The sequence below is a fragment of the Gigantopelta aegis genome, chromosome 3 (assembly GCF_016097555.1).
Source record: "Gigantopelta aegis isolate Gae_Host chromosome 3, Gae_host_genome, whole genome shotgun sequence".
NCBI lineage: Eukaryota > Metazoa > Mollusca > Gastropoda > Neomphalida > Peltospiridae > Gigantopelta > Gigantopelta aegis.
The window spans coordinates 22,860,327-22,880,703 of NC_054701.1; the positions used below are offsets into that span (position 1 = coordinate 22,860,327).

Here is a 20,377-nt window from a genome sequence, read left to right on the forward strand (position 1 = left end):
GAGTATTGTTTGGCTTACATGTATATAAAGTAACTGTGTAATATTTACATATTAATTTGTTTATTTGTCCTGTGCATAGAACGGACATGCCACATCCTTAAGTGGATACGGGCTTGTAGATGAATTCAATAAGTAAATGTGTATTAATATATCATTATTAAAATTATTTATGTTTAATAAGTTAAAACATTTACATGCACATGTATTTGGTATTTCTTTTGGTTAGCAGTTTTTAAAGGTGACGTACATACAGGTAGGACAAAATCTCTTTCAGTGTTGATTTAATGAAATGGGTTGGTGTTGGAACAAAAGCTTCCAACCTCTACTTTTTAAAAACCTAACAAACAAAGATTTTTTCCTAGAAATTTGGCAAGATCATCACTTTGTTGTGATTTTCACCATTTTTGGGACACTTTTTTTTTTATGCACCCTCACCCCCAATAAATAAAAACTAAAATAAACTTGCACTCGTATGTTACTGTTCCATATAATGTATTGACAGTAGTAGATTATGATTTTCTCATTAGTTGTGAAACTAATATGTATAACTGAGTGTTTAATAAAAGTCATTTTAGAATTAATTACCAAAAAAAGGCTTGTTTAATCTCAGAATTTTGTTTTGTTTAACAACACCACTAGAGCATATTGATTTATTAATCATCGGCTATCAGCCTATTGGATGTTAAACATTTGGTAATTTTGAGATAGTCTTGGAAAGGAAACCCGCTACATTTTTCCATTAGTAGCAAGGGATCTTTTATATGTATCCTCCCACAGACAGGATAGCACATACCACAGCTGTGAATCTCAGGGTAGAATAGCTTTGATAGCATCAGGGTATGACAATCTTTTTGAAAAGTCATGAGCCAAAGGGCTAGTGGGTTTTGTAAATTCTACTAGCCCACCAAAATACGCATTAGCCCAAATTTCTGATGAATTAAACAAACTTTATATACGGCTAAAAAAATACGATATATGTTTCTGGGAACCCAACCCCCATAGTACCTAAAACAAGGGCTGAACTTCATTTGTTTTTTGTTTTTCGATGTACATATACACATCTTTTTTTTTTTAAAAGGTTTTATTATGTTTTGTTATTAATATGTACATGTAGGTGAACATTTATCTCAACCTGTAGAGGTGAATGACATTTCAAAAATAAATTGATACCGGTGATAATACAAAATTTAAACTGACCTGTTGTATGTAATTTTCTTTTCAGCCTAATTTTGATCTTTTTTAAAAAAAACCACCCCAAAAACCCCACTTGCCAGTGTTTGAGATTAACAGTATCCCGATATCCTGGGGATACCAGATTTTAAATTTGTATACCACACTTCAAGAACCCAGTATCCCGCCGGAATACCATATAATGTTGGGGTTTTTTAATCCTGAGTTTTTATTTTTCGTTTAAACAATGAAAGTCATCATTTACAGACGAAGTTAAGTAACAGTATTTTTGTGCTCGTACCCAGACCAATGCTACGCCGTAACAATATTTCTCCCAACTCGTACCCAGTCTAATACTATACTGGAGACTTAGAACCGCTAAGTTGCTATTGTTTTTGTTGTGATGTTTCCTGCCAGTCTAAGTGTTCCTTAATTAGGCCTAGTAATTCCAAAGTCGATAAAAAAACTGAAAAGGCAAGCAGCCATTATAAAATGTTTTCAACCAATACAGCCTTTTTATTTATTAAAATTGGCTTGCTTGCTCTATTTGAATGTCAGGTAATCATATCCAAAAGTGGGATACTAAATTCTCAGGTGGGATAACAGATTTTGAAATGTTATTATCCAACAGGGATACTGCCCAAAACATTTTAATCTTGAACACTGCTAGCCCATCGGGTTACTGGGTTTGTATTTGCACTAGCCCAGTGTTAAAAAAAAACAAGGATCGGGCTAGTGCATTTGTCGGACTCTTGATAGTATGTTGATTAGGGCAAAATGGTGCTAGACACTTGAGGCATGGTGCCGCGCCATGGCAGGGAAAACACTAAAGCAGTTATGAAAATGTATTCATGTTTTCTCAATTCACCGTTTAACATGCAAGTATACATGGCTCTACCATTCTTTTGAGTGTCTGGGTGGTTTTTTTTGTGCATGAAATATTTCTTTTACAAAGATATGATATCTGAAATGTTGAATAATGATTTATATTAGAGTATAGCTTTAATTAAAAAAAAAATTCAAAATCATTTCTGCCTCTATTTTTAAATGGATATCATATCTGTGTTGAGTATTAGCCATGTCTGCATCCAGCAGACAGATGTAGCGTTCATTACCTTCTGTATGTACTTGGTGAAGACTTCTAAATGGCTTCTTAGATCACAAAACAGCTGATCAGGATAAATTTAAAGAAAGTAAAGAATTCACTGAGTGATCATGTAGGATGTTCCACTTGGATTTGTCGTCTTTCACATTGTTAACTATAATGATCTGTTTAGCATTGCTAAGGGTTCTACTGGAGGAAAACATCCTCAGGGTGATTAGTCAGCCTCAATTACCCAGCCTGGAGATCAGACTTTCAGACATCGATTTACAATGTAATGTAGTTCTGCTGGTTAATATAATATATGTGTAACAGAAAAATGAACCTCCACTGAGAGGATTTGAACCACAGACTCTCAGTACTAGAAACCAGCGCTCTACCAACTGAGCTAATAGGGAAATTCCCACTAGCTACTGCCAGTAGGAGCACTTTATACCTACACTACTACATATGCAGAGTGCATTTGTCACATATATTTTGTTTGTTTGTTTAATTTTACCTATTTATTTTCATGTCCAACAGTATCCACATTTGCAATTTAAACATGTCATTTTACATGATTTGTCTTGTCTGTGCATAAATAAATTATATTAAAAATTGTTCTTTTGGAACTGGTTAGTTAAAAGTAACAAATGTGTGCTTTTTATTTTGAAGAAATGATGAATAGATGATCAGATAATAATTAATCACATTTACCTGTTACAAATGGTAAAGTTTTCAGGTTAAGTAGTGTTTAATGACATGCGTATTCAAACATGAATGAATTTCCCTTCTGTTCCAGTGGTAGTTAGATTATACAGTTTGTGCTCTATCTGTTTCACTCTTAAAAAATCTTAACTTGGTATAAATTTGTTGGTAAAGTTAAAATACTCTTCTCATTCAAAGTTGCAAGTGCAATAGTGTTTTTTGATTTTATTAAATTAATTAATCAATCCCACGTAATATTTAGGTAACTTGAGAATACCAAAATTTTAGTGTTTGCATTCTGTGAGAACAGACCGGCCTTAGTGTCGTTGTGGTTAGGCCAACGGTCTACAGGCTGGTAGGTAATGGGTTCAGATCCCAGTCAAGGCATGGGATTTTTAATCCAGATACCGACTCCAAACCCTGAGTGAGTGCTCCACAAGGCTCAATGGGTAAGTATAAACCACTTGCACCGACCAGTGATCAATAAATGGTTCAACAAAGGCCATGGTTTGTGCTATCCTGCCTGTGGGAAGTGCAAATAAAAGATCCCTTGCTGCTAATAGGAAAAAGTAGCCCATGTAGTGGCGACAGTGGGTTTCCTCTCAAAATATGTATGGTCCTTAACCATGTCTGATGCCATATAACCGTAAATAAAATGTGTTGAGTGCATCATTAAATAAAACATTTCTTTCTTTCTTTTCTGTGAGAACAGGTGCTTCCCCAAAAAATCCTTGACTAACACTAAAACTAGAAAGTACAGAGAACACAAGGTCCATGTTTAGTGTGTATAGATTCTAGTCTTATTAAGTCAGATATTGAGTCTTACAAAATTGGCAGTGGTGAATTCATGAGGTATCAAACTTGTAAGAAGTAATATATTTGATGGGAAGCCACCATTTGAGGTACATGTAGCCAATAAAAGTGACCCAGATTTGTGTTTTTTTAAAGGTTGGAAATGAAAATGTTAAGTGTTGCTCTTTGTTTTGTTTTTAATTTCAGTATATAGTGAATGTGTATTGTGATGTAGATATTGCAGTAGGTAGTGTGAATATGTGTCATTGTGAAGACCATTGAATTCTTATACCAGGAAGAGAACAATACTCACATTTTATAACTTCCACCATGTCCAGAATTTCTCTAAAACTTCCATAATAATACATAACCAGAAGATACATGTCCATGTAGCAGTATTTAATCATAATAATGAACACACTCTTCATGTACATGTAGATAGAGAACAATGCCAAAGCTATGTATCTGAGGTCAGGGACCACAACGTTGCCTCTACCTGCATTTACCTACCTCTCTTACCTTGCCGTCATTGTTGCATTCCCACTTCAACCATAAGTGCTAATCTTTCCTGGGAAGATCTCTCTGGAAAACCCTGAATATTTGTTCAAGATAGGCATGCTTGAACCTTTAGTTGATGTAAAGCAAAATGTTGATAGTATGTGGTGCTCTGTATGCTGTTGGATAGGGTTGTGCTACTTGTATATAAGAGGATGGTAGATTTCTTCTTGAGACCAAGTCACAGTTCCTGTATATCATGACACACACATGATCCTGTGCAGGACAGCTGCTAATGAAAACCATTGTGCTGGAATAGTGATATACATGTACCATACATTCCAGGGCTAGCTCTGAGTGAGCAAAACATTTTGCCATGTAACTATCTTTACAAAAATGCAAAATCAGTTATTTTGCAATAAAATACAAATTGCATGAATTTTTCTTCCGCCAATTTTTTTTTTTTTTTTAGCCAGTTGTTCCTAAAATTGGTGGAAGTTGATGAGTGCCATAGCGAGACCTGAATTCCTTTCCTTTCGCACTAACTTGAAAATTATCTTCATTGTCTCCATATAAACTCAAGCCAGACAGTTGATCTGTTCCTGGTGCACCATACATTCCTTACCATTAACACTAACTTTAAAATGATCCTCACTGTCTAGGATATAAACGCAAGAAAGACAGTTGATCTGTTCCTGTAGCACAATACATTCCTTTCCTTTACTACTAAGTTTAAAATTATCTTCATTGTCTCCACATAAACTCCAGCCAGGCAGTTGATCTGTTCCTGATGCACAATTCACACACCTCTCTCCTGTTTATTTACGGACCACCCTGCTGAAGTGGTCAGCATCTATAAACATGTATACAATCATTTCCAGATTACCAAAGTCCAGTACTCTATTCTCATGGTATCTGTCCAGTGTGATCCCCTCGAGGGTCCCTACACCTGGCCCATAAATCAACTTAATCCCTACAAGATGAAAGAAAATATATGCACTGCACTCTTAAAATTATAATGGACTTAAGTTAGCACCTGGTAATGAATTCAAAACAGGGCCAATGAGTGAGCATTTGTATGTTGAAATTGCCTCACATTTTCTGTTAATAAGGAGCAGGGGTTTAGGCTCCTGATTCTGACAGTTGAACATTTTATTGTGGGTGATTTTTGACTTCAGTTCATTGAGCAGCTGTCATCAAGTGGCAGCAGTCTGATGTGAGTCAGAGTGTTTTAGTTTGTTGATTTGTTGAGACTTCTAGTCCGGATCTACTCATTCCATAAGTAATGTATACCGGTGCCAACTGCAAGAATTTCCAACCCAGAAAGAAGGTACTTTACATTGTTTATTGGTCATTTCATATTAATGTTGTTAGAATTTTGTCTTGGACTTGTACAGAACATTGTTATGCTTTTACTCTTGTGTAAAAGCAACAGACCGTAAATGTTGTGCTTTTTATGTTATTTGAGGTGGGCGTTTGTTTTGTGTGTGTTTTTTGCATGAAATATTTTTCACAATGTAGACTAAATTTAATCTAAATTGCTTTAAAAAGTATGTTTATTTACATGTATGTATAATAGAAAGTTCCAGATTCAGTGTTTCTGCCAAAAAGAAATTTTTGGGAATGGCGCTACGGAATTGAATGCAACCACAATCAATAGGGGATATGGGGGGTGGCCTCCCCCAGAGAGAAAATGGGTTAGGTTTTGGGTTAGGGTAAAGAAAATCATACAATAATGATAAGAGTCATTAATTTTGTCAAGCAGTTAACTTAAAAAAAAAAAATTGGGTATGGCGCCATGCCCATTTTACCCTCTGGCAGAAACCCTGACTGGTTGTTACAGATTAGTTTATGTTTTCATCTTTTATTTTTAAATGAGCATCACATATTTGATTCATGAATAGATAGAAGACTTTATTAACAGGGTTTACTTAGCCTTTGCTTTGCTTATAACTCTTTTTACGTGCCTGTATCCAATAAAGGTACAGGCACATGCACCTGGGCCCAGCCGCTGAAAATGTCAATAGCATAGCCCTTGAAGTTTTGGTGCTGAAGTATAATTTCCTGTAATGAAAAGAATGCTGTTAATTTGTCAGTGGGAGGGTTAATTGATCATGCTTATCTCGCTCCCGCAGGTGGACTGATGTAACACCACTTGTTATGGGCGTAGGATCACAGGGGTTAATAATAAAATTGGATAATGGTTTGAGACGGTCTTCCTATGCATCAGTTAGAGATAGTGTATTGCAAAACGGATGACTTTTAACCTTCCTCTTGGTAATATACTGCTGCACTTCCTAACCAGTGTTGTAAACTACATGTATGTTTATTGTCGTTTCCTTTTTGACAGTTTTATCAGAAGGCCCCTTTGGGGGCAGGTTAAAGGTAATAGGAGTGAGTTGTTTGTATAACATAATGAAGAAGGAAGGACATGGTTTATTTAACAACACACTCAACACATTTTAATTAAGGTTATATGGCGTCAGACATATGGTTAAGGACCACACAGATATTGAGAGAGGAAACCCGCTGTTGCCACTTCGTGGGCTAATCTTTTCGATTAGCAGCAAGGGATCTTTTATATGCACCATCCCACAGACAGAATAGTACATACCACGGTCTTTGTTACACCAGTTGTGGAGCACTGGCTGGAATGAGAAATAGCCCACTAGGTCCACTGACAGGGATTGATCCTAGTCCGACCGCGCATGAAGAGAATGCTTTACCACCGGGCTACGTCCCGCCCTGTATAACGTAATGATATATTTGATATGCCGCAATACGCTGCTTGTGCCTAAAACATTTAAGTATGTTATTTAGTCAAGATGTTGCTATTTAACAGATGGGAGCTGGCTTCTTAAATCTACATCAAGTAATATGATTAACCCAGTAACTAAACAGTCTTTCACCATGAACAAAATCAAGGCTAACTGAAGATCATGTTACTAAAATGGTGCTAGTTGAGCAGTCACATACATGTAAAGTTTTAAATATTTTATTAAATATTTTATTAAATATTTTATTATATGATTATTAATTTTTTCACTTTCCCAAGATTTTCCACAAAAATGTGAAGGGAAGTATGAGTAATCATTAGCCTTAATTTTCTGGCGAAAACTGACCATAGGTTTTTAACATTTAATTCTGGGTAATTAACCAGTATGCATGTCATTAAAACAAAATCTTAATTCTTAAATTGAAGCTATTATTTTGAATGATTCTTAATAGTTCTAAACCGTTTAAAGAGCATGACATTATACATTTTTACCACAATAAGGAGAAATATTGAAAAGCCTTTAGCAATCCCAAATGTACAGACAAGTTGATAAATAGTGTGTACTAGAATAGGCTTCTGCCAGAGGGTAAAACAGGTATGGCACCATACCCAAAAGGGCGAGATGTAGCCCAGTGGTAAAGCACTCGCTTGATGCACGGTCGGTTTGGGATCGATCCCCGTCAGTGGTCCCATTGGGCTATTTCTCGCCCCAACCAGTACAGCACGACTGGTACATCAAAGGCCGTGGTATGTGCTATCCTGTTCTATGGCATGGTGCATATAAAAGATCCCTTGCTGCCAATTGAAAAGAGTAGCCTATGAAGTGGTAACAGCGGGTTTCTCCCTTAAATATTTGTGTGGTCCTTAACCATATGTCTGACGCCATATAACCGTAAATAAAATGTGTTGAGTGCATTTCCTTCCTTCCATACCCAAAAATGTTCGTAGATTGTTTTTTTTAGTTAACTTTTTGACAAACTTAACTACTCTTATCATTACTGTATGATTTTCTTAACCCTAACCCTAACCTTAACTCATTTTCTTTCTGGGGGAGACTGTGTTTACATTCAGTTCCATAGCACCATACCCAAAAATTTATTCCTGGCTGAAATACTAAATGCCACATCATACTTATTTCTATGAAAATAGACTTATGTGTACTATATTTATATATTTGTGATATTTAAAGGATAAGATTGAAGAAATAATATACAATGTACTTGCATGTTTTTATAAAGATTTAAATGTTCAAATTTCAAAAAAAGAAAAAAAGAACAAACAAAGAAAAAAATGAAAAGAAAACCCACAGAGGAGTTCCTAGGATGTTATAAATGTAACCCACTTGTCAGTGTTTTAAAAAAAACAGAGGGAGGGGAAAAAATCCCCCAGAAAGATAAACAGTAATACTCAGAACAGTTAGTTCGATAGACGAGGGATATGTGCAGTTGTCCACTTTGAAACAGCTGACTGCATCAGTCATAGTGCATGGCTATTGGAAACATAAATACATTTGACAGATCTGGACATATTTCTGTTTAATCTATTCACCAGAGACGTGATAGTGGATTTTGTTTGTTCAGTTTGATCCGTCAGTCTTGATGGGAGTATAAAGTTACCACATTGATAAGACTTCAAGCCTTTTGAAGTTTCTGAATTGTGCAAAGCTGCAGCTTAAGGGAATTGATAAAAGTATGAAAAGGAAACAAACGTTTCGATAAATGTAGTAATAGTGAATGTCAAAGGTTGGAGTGTGTCATTGATTGTCTATACCAGATGTGGATGTCCTGAGGTGTTGCTAAACAATTGTTTCATTCCTTTCTGTCTGATGGAGATGTTCATGTTCCACCCAACAGCCAATGACTAATTATGCTGAGCTATTGTTATACATGTGCATGTAGTCTTATTCAACTTACCATACTAGCACAAAAACAATGCTATCCAACCCTGAATCATTGTTGTTATGCTAGTACTAGGTAAGTAAGAATAATAATGAAAATTAGAAGAAGAAAAATTCTAAAATTATTCCATGGGGACAGGATTTAGCTCATTCGGGTTTAGCTTTCGCCTGAGGTGCTTGTGTCACAGGATCGAATTACCTCAGTGGATCCATTAAACTGGTTGATGTTATTCCCGTTCCAACCAGTCTACTACAACAGGTCAAAAGCTGTGAGATGTGCTTTCCTGTCTGGGAAAGTCCATATAAAAGATGTAGCAGGGTTTTTTTTATGACTATGTTTGACATCCTATAGCCGATGGTTAATTCATCAATCTGCTTGAAATGCAAACTCTTCCGTCCGTCCTTCCTTCCTTCCATCCATTCCATATATCCATCCATCCATCTAAAATATTCTTATTACAGTATGCTTATACCTACAGGTCGTCCATCCATCCATTCATCTATCCATCCACTCTTATTATATTTACAGAATTGATGTACATGTAGGTGATTCATCCAGCCATCCAAAATATTGTTAAATCACAGAATGCATATACATGTGGGTGTTAGTGTTACATATACACAATGTTCAATGTACAGATGATATTCTATGTACATATGATATTCATTGTAAGGAAGGAATCTGCATTGTCTGGTTTGATAATCTTTTGAACACATGGTTTTTATTCCAGGAGGTGTGGAGCCAATTGTGCTGTCAAAACATTAGTCTTACACATCCTTATTTACATTTCACAGCTATAAAAAACACATGGTTTTTCTTCATCCTAAGGCAAGAAAAAGATAATTTGTTACCTATGGCTGTTTTGAAACCAGTAATTTTTGCAACAAATATAAAAACCAAAAATAATCCATTCAACCGATGGCAATAATGTTTATCTGGTGTCAAACACCTGCCATCGGAAAAGCTCTGACGTATGTCAATTCATATTGCAACAACAATGGCAATTGCTGTCAGTGCCGTTGTTAATTTCTAGTCATGAAATCAGACTGTAATATTAATTTTTACCTTTGTGGTGTGGGATGTGGTGATATAGAGCCTGAACAACTGAAACAATGTTTGGGATATTGGACTATTTCTCGCTCCAGCCAGTGCACCATGGCCGTGGTATGTGTTATCCTGTCTGTGGGATGGTGCATATAAAAGATCCCTTGCTGCTAATCGAAAAGAATAGCCCATGAAGTGGCGACAGTGGGTTTTCTCTCAATATCTGTGTGGTCCTTAACCATATGTCCGACGCCATATAACCGTAAATACAATGTGTTGAGTGCATCGTTAAATAAAACATTTCCTTCCTTCCTGAAACAATTTTTATTTTATTTCTGATATCCAGTACATCAAGTTTAACATTACTTTATCATTGAGCAAAAGCTCCATTTTGTTTTCAACAGTGTTATAATAACTTTTTATCTATGTTCATAGTTTTAAAATTAAAACTATGGAAACTTTCACTTGATAATATTCATGTGTATTAATTTAGTCTACAAAGTACAGTATGATCTGCTGTTCACTCCACACTTCAGAACTGATCTAATTAATCTGTTATGAAGTGAAAACATGTTATTGAAAATTAAGATAATTGGTACAGATCAACGTCACAATTTAACTAGTGAATAGTATGACGTGTTTGTTACATAACAGTCTTACATGTACGTGGATGTACTGTAAAACTCATCCAAACCGAACACCCACAGGACCAAGTAAAAAGTCCGGGTTTAAGTAATATTTTTCAAAAGATATAAAAAATGTCAAATTTTAGAAGGATTCCTGGTTACTAAGGATCTACTTTTGAGGGGTTTCTCTGTACAGTGTACCTGTTTTTCTGTACAATGTACCGGTATATATAACCTGATGTCACTTTTGTACTGTTACAAGGGCAGATCCAAAGGGTATCTGGGAATGTTCTTCATTTCTCAAGGACTACAAATGCCCTACCAGTAACAAAATCTAAAGATAAAACAAATGTATGATCGTAATAATTGTAAACAAAAGCAAAGGATAAAAAAGTACAATATGTACGGTATGTGTATATCGGTGATAGAAATAAGCAGAATTTTTTTACTAGTCCACCGGACAAATACATCTTGAAATTTATTTTTCTGCCAATATTTTCACTTGTCCAAATAGATGATGCGTTTTATTCAAGTACCAGAATAATGTTTGTGATTGCTCAAAATGAAACTACACTGAACATTTTTACTTGTTCACTGGATAACCACCAAGGCACATTTTGCTTGTCCAAATAGATTTTCACTTGTCAGGACAAACGGACAAGTGCTTATTTCAAACACTGTATATAGGATAACAATTTATTTTAAATCACTAACACCTGATGAAAATCAAATGAAAGTGCAAGCAAATCACTATAAGTATTAAGCTTAGCCACATACATACGGACAGACAGACAGACAGACACACACACATGTACTTATGTGATTTAATTATTTGGTGATCACCCCCCCAATTACTTTTTAGAAGTTTAAATTGTCCCCACCACATACACCCATTACTATTATGAGTATCCTCAAAATCGTGGATCCTTCTACACACTAACATAACGTAATATTATTTAGTAATATACATGTACTTGAATCTGCTAACACTTTGATGAACATTTACATTCAAACCTGCTCTAATGGCCACCTGTGTTAAGAGGCCACATTTTTATTCTTCAAAATCATCTAATATAGTTCAACTGACCTGTATTTTAATTAATAATTGTCTGTTTATTAATCAGTTTATTAAATATATTTAGGTTAATAAAATGTAACTAGTGATAATTACATATACGAATATTGATTTTGTGTGATAGACATATAATTTAATACTGTGGTTAATAACACCTGAACAAACACGATTTATCTCTTGGTGAAAAGAAAATTCCTTTATAACTCACATGGCATGTGTGCTAATACCCAAGGTGTCCCATAATATTGGCAAACATTCTGCACGCGTACTAGATACATGAACTACAAATATTTGTTCAAGGAGTGGACAGTATGTACAGGTTCTGAGTAGGTCATACACAAAGTAAGAGTTTCGCAGAGTGAAGAAAACGAATGTTTTGTTTGACACCTTATCGTATTGTTTAATTATGGGGATGAAGGACATGTGGATTTCCATGGAATTTGAGATTTTAATGCTGTCCAAAAACAACCTGATGTTACTCATTGGTGAAAAGCCCACAGTATCAGTCTTGTATTCAAGATCCTACATAATTTTCAGACAATTTTAGGTCCTGGGTAATTTTCATCATCTTAGGATCATTGCAAAGCTTGGTCTAGAGACAGAGAAAACACCCACTACCATATATAGTCTGTTCCTGTTAAAAAGATGGGATCTTTTATATATATATGTCAGGGTACCCACGGGACAGAGAAAACAGGGAAAATGGTTTTAAATAGTTCTCTGCAGGGAAAATTCAGGGAATTTGAAAACAAATTCTGATTCAGGGAAAATACAAGGAATTTTATTTTCTTGTAATGGAATCTGGGAAAATATCAGGGAATTTTGTTGTGCTATATTATATATACATGGATATGTATACAAAATCGTGTAAAAATGTCATAAACCTAAGATAGTGGTGTTTTGGATTCCTTTGTCTTTTTCATGATGGTTTTGAATGATAGCTACTCGTGATTTCTAGTGTATGTTTAAAAAACTATCTATTTTTTTTTTGTTGAGAAATCATCTGGTCACCATATCAAATTGTACCACTAAAGAAAATGTCCTGTTTATATGATCTACATATAGCACCCAAAACACTAGAAGTCAAAATGGAAGTAAGCGACCATTGCTCCAGAGCTTATTCTATGTATATCAGAAATGTTGGTTCATTACATTTGGTTATGCCATACTAATGTATTGTTAACAGAGAAATAGTGTAGTCTTAGATAGTTTTTCAAACATTTCTGCCATATGTAATCATCTTCAGTGTGGATACTTATCTTTGTGATAATTAAATCTAAAACAAAAAAGCTGGAAGAAAAAGAAATATTTTTAACAAAATATTTTTTTATGAAAGTTGTGCACATATTTGAAAAAATACATTCTGATCCAAAGCCTTTATTATCAATTTAAAAGGAAAGATATGTTTCCACAGCTGTGAATGATACAGGGACATTTTACATGCACAGACACTGGTATTATTGGTGTATTGGTTAAGCCATTGGCCTTAAAACTGGTAGTGGGTCGCATCCCAGTATTGGCTCCCACTGTGGGAGGAGGGGGGTGGGGGGTGAGGGCGAGGTAGCCCAGCGGTAAAGCGCTTGCATGATGCATAGTCGGTTTTGGATCAATCCCCGTCAGTGAGCCCATTGGGCTATTTCTTGCTCCAGCCAGTGTACCTCGGCTGGTACACCAAAGGCCATGGTATGTGCTATCCTGTCTATGGAATAGTGCATATAAAAGATCCCTTGCTGCTAATCGAAAAGAGTAGCCCATGAAGTGGACACAGCAGGTTTCCCCCTCAATATCTGTGTGGTCCTTAACCATATGTCCGATGCCATATAACCGTAAATAAAATGTGTTGAGTGCGTCGTTAAATAAACCATTTCCTTCCTTCCTCCCACTGTGGTTCAGTGTGAGGGTGTAAGGCCAATACACTGGCGTCTCTCCTAACCACTGATTCCTGTGTTGGGACAGACAGTCCAGCCAACTGGTGTGTCCAGGATAGTATGATTGAACTTTAAATTGGTAAAAGCATAAAAGTAATTTAAAGATTAACAGAGGATAAGACGATCACTGCAAAGGGAATTATCCCTGTGGATCCATCAAGAGGAATTAGTTCCAAACCTTTGGCTCTCAGGCAAAGGCCATAACCACTGGACTACATACAGCTCTCCCATAACTAAAGCCTGTAAATGAGCTGTAGAGTTTTATTTTAGCTTGTTGATTGGTGTTGATAAGGTTTACAAGGCTATAGAATCCACAGGTGTTAGGTTTATCTGCTAAATACCTTCATCACTGTGAATTCCTCATTCTTTCAGCTGATATCAAAGTTCATTTGGATACACCTTTTTTGGCTTCCTCAGTAAAATTACTACATGTAAACAATTCTGGGATGAATGGGTGGCTAAAATTAGATTGACATGGTGGACTATGCATGTTCTTATATTTACTATTTTACTACTGTATTGTTATGCAGTGGCCTAAATGCTTAAATGAAAATAAAACCATTGTTAAGACCTTTTTGGCTTTAAATGTATCAAGACATCTTGTAGAATCTTCCTTTCCTGGGCATAAATCAATCTTGGAGCTAAGGTTACCTTCAGTGCATAATGTTTGTGGAATGGGCCCTTGTCTTTTGTTGATAGCTTGCCAAAGTTACCATAAAATTATCTTTTTTATACTACAAATGTGTGCACCCATATTGAAGTCAAGAAAGTTAAGGGAGGTGTCTCACCCCCCCCCCCCCCCCACCAGTAGCAATGTTCTCTGGGGGGTTTTGGTGGAGAAAAGGGGAGGGGTGGTTGTGGCTCAAGATAGCGTGCTTTATGATAATTGCTGATTTGCCATGAACCTGTTGTTGGTTTTGTTCTTTTTATGTTTCTACTTTGTTATTGCAGTATGGCCTTGTGTTCAATTAATTGGTTACTTATGGTTTCTCGTGTTTTTGTTTTTCTCTTGTTTTCAACTCTTGGTTTTTATAGTGTAACCTTGTTTTCATAATTAGTTATTGATCTGTTCTAGGGTACTCTCTGGAGGAATCAACAGTAGACAAACTGACAGCCAAGCATTTAATAGGATCTCGTGACTCAGACATACACTTTAATAGCATTAAAGAGACTATCCAGAATTTGCAACCATTGTAGCATATTTCCAAATAATAAATCAAGCTTTCTGCTAGAAAATAATTTGAGGATGCATAATAAAAGCAACAGATCATAAGTGCCCCTACTAGGTCACAGTTGGTGGTTATGGGTTTGAAATTGGAGATGTACTTTGACAAATTTTAAACACAGGGTCCTAATTCACCAAACTCTCGCAACTTTGCAATATCGCAGTGCAATGCTAAAAGACTTGCAAAAATATTTCTAGACAACCTACATAAATTGATCGTAGTAGCTCAAACATCATGTTTTAGTATCTTTAATATATATTTTAAGAATTTACGAGATTATTGGGAGGTAAAACAGTTGTGGCTTCTACAAACATTAGGATGACCAGAAACACGTTGTAATGATACAGACACTAACAAGAAACTGTACTGTTATGTAGATTTAGTCAATTAAAAAGTCTATTAAACAGATATATGTTACTGTACAAATGGCAACAAACTGAAGGAAGGACATGTTTTATTTAACGACACACTCAATACATTTTATTTACGGTTATATGGCGTTAGACATATGGTCAAGGACCACACAGATATTGAGAGAGGAAACCTGCTGTCACATACCACAGCCTTTGATGTACCAGTCGTGGTGCATTGGCTGGAGCGAGAAATAGCGCAATAGGCCCACTGACGGGTATCGATCCCAAACCGACCACGCCACAAGCGAGCGCTATACCACCTCGCCCCCTGATAGTCAAATGAAGTCATGCCTGAAATACAACGAACTTCAGCGAGTGACACTTAATAAAATTGTCACAGTGAACTAAGGGTGTAATAACAGATGGTTGAAATGTAATATGTACAATTAACAGGATGAGGAGTGTTAAATTACCTATATTTGTCATCCAATAATTAACTACTTGTAATTATAAAGCTATAATAAATAAATGACAAACCAGCAAAGGTACTATAACTAACCACTTGTGATTCCACCTCTACAATGTAAAACAGAATCTGGACCTAAATTGTACCTAGAGCTGTATAACATTAACAGCCAGTGGGTATTAGATGGCACCTCTATAGCAGCCAGTTGCCTTAAGATGGCACCTCTGTATAACAGCCAATGGGTATGAGATGGCAGTAATATATAGTAGTCACCTACCTTAAAATGTCACCTCCATGACTCGTCTTTGTGTTAAAATGTCACCTCTGTATTACATCCACCTGTCTAAAGATGTCACCTCTATACAAGTCATTTAGCTTCAGATGCAACCTTTATATAGCATATAGTACCCTAAAGACTTGTTTAATATTTTTTTCTAACCCATGAATAGCATAAAACAGTTTGTTATACAGCGACCTGTCATAAATGGCTGTTTTATCATATTTGTTATGATGTTTATGATGAGAAGTTTGGTAATAAATGTCAGCAGTTATGTTCTAAATATCACCGCAGATAGGTTGTATTATGCAACCCGTAAACGGTTTTCTCCAGAGATGGGACAAATCATAGGGTCATTAGTGTAGAGGTTCCTACATATGTGGGGTTTGAAAAGCTAAACCCAAATAAGTCGGCTTAGAACAATGCATGTGTGAGAAATCAACTTTGTAACAAGTGATATATATACTCTTCAAAAGAAGAAACGCAAAACCACATTGTCGTAACATTTGGAGAATTGATTTAATTATTGAATGGTGAGTCCGATAATTACCAAATGTTGCAGGATTGTTCACAATTCACTCTAGTCCATTGTGAGTAAGTGATAGGACACACCACCACGGTCAAGGTCATCTGGAGTCAATACCGGGTGTGGCCTCCGCGTGTGTTGACAACTGCCTGGCACCGCCTGCCCATTGAAGCAACCAGAGTACGGATGACGTCCCGGGGGATGGTGGCCCACTCGGCCTGCAAGGCTGCTGCCAGCTCGGACAGGGTCTGGGGCTGTGGTTGTCGCTGTCGGAGGCGTCGGTCCAACTCGTCCCATAGATGCTCAATTGGGTTCAAATCCGGTGATATCGATGGCCAAGGAAGGACATTAATGTTGTTGTTCTGTAGGAAAGCCGTTGTGAGACGTGCTGTGTGAGGCCTGGCGTTGTCATGTTGGAACACTGCGTTGGCGTTGGCCATAACTGGAACGATGTGTGGCCGGAGGATCTGGTCATTGTAGCCCTGTGCATTCAGGTTGCCCTGCACGTGGACCAGGTCAGTTCTGCCAGTGTGTGAGATGGCTGCCCACACCATGACACTACCCCCGCCGAATCTGTCCACTTCCTGCACGCAGTTTGCTGCATAACGTTCACCACGACGCCTATACACGCGACATCTTCCATCATGACGTCGGAGCAGAAATCGGGACTCGTCACTGAACCACACCTGTCTCCATCGCAGTTGAGGCCATTGTCGATGAATCTGGCACCACTGCAGTCGGAGTCGACGGTGTTGTGGTGTTAAGATGACACCTCGAACTGGACGTCTGGCACGAATTCCTACCTCACGTAGGCGGTTCCGTACGGTCTGGTCGGATATCCTGCGCAAACCTGGTATTGCTGCGGCTGTGGAGGTGGCAGTAGTCAATCGTTCCCGAAGGTGGCGTACCCGGATGTAGCGGTCCTGCCCGGGGGTAGTGACCCGTGGTCGACTGGATCTAGGGAGGTCACGTGTTGATCCATGTTGCTGGTAATGGTCCCACGGTCTGGAGATGGTGCTTGGGGACACATGGAATGCCCTGGCAACGGCCGTTCTGGATTCGCCTGCGTCTAGTCGGCCGATGGCATTGTTTCTCTGCGGTTCACTGAGACGTGGCATGTCCTGGATTGTCAACTGTCGGCCAGATACAGAGGCCAGGCAAGCGAACACCCTGCACTTTTATACTGTCGGTGTTCATGTTGCACGTGCAGACAACGCACGTGCAGTGGTGACATGGTTTGCACGTGGCTGCGTTTTTGCGAATATTCACATTTTGGAACTTTATTGTACAGTAGCTGCGTTTTATCGAATGTAACCATGGGAATGTGTTTGGGACATGCAATGACCTTATATTCACAAAGCATGAACGGGTAGGAAACATAAAATCGGAGTTATAACCCATTTGTACCCTTTTGCGTTTCTTTTTTTGAAGAGTATATATATACCATACTAGTCTAATTAAGCACTTTATGGATTCATAGCATTAAATGTTTTACACCCAAATGTGCCGTACATGTTTGTAACCACATCACCGGTTTGTCACAAAGTGGTTTATAAGGCAGGTGGCTGCATAATACAGGTCAGTTTTTTTATATTATTGTATTACATTTGGGATAATGTTAATGTGAGCTCTAAAGACAGTGCCTGATAATAGAGGTGATTTCTTATTGCAGGTGGTTGCTTAATAGAGGTGGGCACTTTAAAGTGGTTTCACTTCATATACATTTCTTCAAAATAAAAAAAATAAAAATGTTTTTTGGGGGGGAGGGTTGACTGATGCTAACAACATAACCATACATGCTTTAAGAATGTGTGTATATATATTTACACTGCTAAGTGATCTGGAAAAAGGATAACAATAAGATAATTTTTATTTTTATTTTCACAATACATGTAGCTGCCATGGAGTTTTTCAATCACCAATGATAAAAGGTTTTGATATGCATTGTAAATGTTGTCAGTGACACCAGGTCGACCACTATGAGATGTCCCTTTCTCTACCTCGCACCCTGTAATTGATGTAGACCTCGGATCACTGTATTAAATCCCTTGGGGGCCCCCACAACTGTCTGAGTGTCTGTGTGTATTCCCTTACACCTTGCCCAGGAGTCATTAAGGAAGAAAAAAGGACTGGTACCACGCGCGTCTGCTTTCTCAATATCACTGCACAATAAGAGTATGCCATCTCACATCTAACAAAAGTTGTCTGACCGGATTTCACTACCACAGTCAGTCTGCCGGCTGCTCAGTGTTTTCCCTGCTCTTTGGGGGGAGTGTACTGGAGGCTGTGTGGTCGGGGAGTGTGTGTTCCGTGGGCTGCAGGAAGGATTCGGTGACGTTAGGATGGTTATTGGAGGTGTGTGTTTCGTATTGCCATTCAACAGTGTCTCGTTTTTAAAAATATATTTTTGTGATCAACTGTCTAGGCTGGCATGCTGCTGACTAGCTGGACTGGATTATATTATGATTATCAGTTCTCGGCTGTATAACAAGGAAAGGCAGCATACGCTTTGTTGTGTGGGAAACTGCATGGTGATAAATGCATTCAGCAGTTGGTGCATGTTTTTTGTGTTTTTTAATTATATGTGAATGAAATTTTTTGGGGTTGGTTTATGCTGTAAGTGTTTAGAGATCAGAATTTGATAATGGTGTGTATTTTGTTGGTGTTTTAGTTGGAAGTTTAAATTTTAATATTTTTTTTGTAGTTAAAATTTAAAAAGGTTCTGTATTGAGATTTTTCAGTATTTTTATTTTATTATTTAAAAAAAAAAAATTAAAAATTAATATTACTGTTGGTTTAAATTTTTCAAAACGATCTTCAAAATAGTTATTATTCTTTAAAAATATTTGTTTTAATTCAGGGTTATTGTTTTCATCTTGGTACTGTAATTAATTTTCATTTCTGCCTATTGGTTACACATCTATGAACTATCATATGCAATATTATTTTTTCATTACTCAGGTAAACAGTAAGCTTAGAATACAGGTGATCATTATTTCTGCTGGGGGTTTTTTCTTCCAAATTCAATGTTACATTTTTGTTATGTTGTTTAATAATAAGATTTCAAAACAATAATACAGAAATATTATTCATTTAGCCCATAGAATATTACTAAAATTTAACAAAAGAAGCAGTTCTGCAAACTGATTGCCTTGAGCAGGTTTTGGCCTCAATACTATATAAAGAGTTGTACACTTAACACATGGTTTTGGACCATCCTCAAAAAGAAATTGATTGCTGCAATACTAAAGATCATTTTAAAGTGAGTAAGCACATTGGTATTTCTCTTTTAATTGCTTTTAATATATTGAACAAAAAAGAAAAAGATAAAAAAATTGAAACCTATAAAAAAAAACCCCCAGAATAAAAATAATAATGGCTGTGGAAATAATGTATAGGGGCAACTTGACTTTATGACTTGCTTGAATTACAGAAAGTCATTATTTTTAAAGGTTTCTTTCGCTCTTGAGTTGAATATTATCTGCATTCACTTGGCTCGCATGGCGTTGTAGACTGTGTTGCATAAGATGTCGACATCTGCAGTCTGAAAGATGATGTGTCATCAAGCACGGCTGTGGGACAAAGCTTGGATTAATTCCTCGCTTCTCCTGGTGACATCACTGATAAGATAACCACCTAGTGTAGACGGGTTTCACAAGGGCATTCAGTTTCTCAGACAGCACTTATTGATTCTACAGATCTGGTTGGTATTAATGGGAACAGTTTCTATGTTAACTTTTTAAATTTAGGGGTTTTTTTTGTAGCTAGTGTTCAGATTTTATTGCATATAAATCTGAAACAAAAGATTTTGGTGGTATTGATTTTTTTTTTTTTTTTTTAATGCTGCCACTATTTAAATATTCTTTCGATGCTGTTGTGCATATTTTTTCTTTGTCATATAGTGATGCTGTTGTGCATATTTTTTCTTGGTCGTAA

At 36.9% G+C, this 20,377-nt stretch overlaps 1 protein-coding gene across 3 annotated transcripts in view; it reads left to right on the forward strand.

The window, feature by feature from the left end:
* LOC121367713 (septin-2B-like) overlaps positions 1-20,377 on the forward strand; it is a 123,508-nt gene that overhangs the window by 4,272 nt on the left and 98,859 nt on the right. Inside the window, exon 1 of one of the 3 annotated variants that reach the window (XM_041492046.1) lies at positions 18,704-18,796. The exons of 1 other annotated variant lie outside the window; for it this stretch is intronic. The gene's annotated coding sequence lies outside the window, so the exon portion shown is untranslated. Of the gene's footprint in view, positions 1-18,703; positions 18,797-20,377 lie in introns of those variants that run through there. One more of the 3 variants, XM_041492045.1, reaches the window with a different exon arrangement.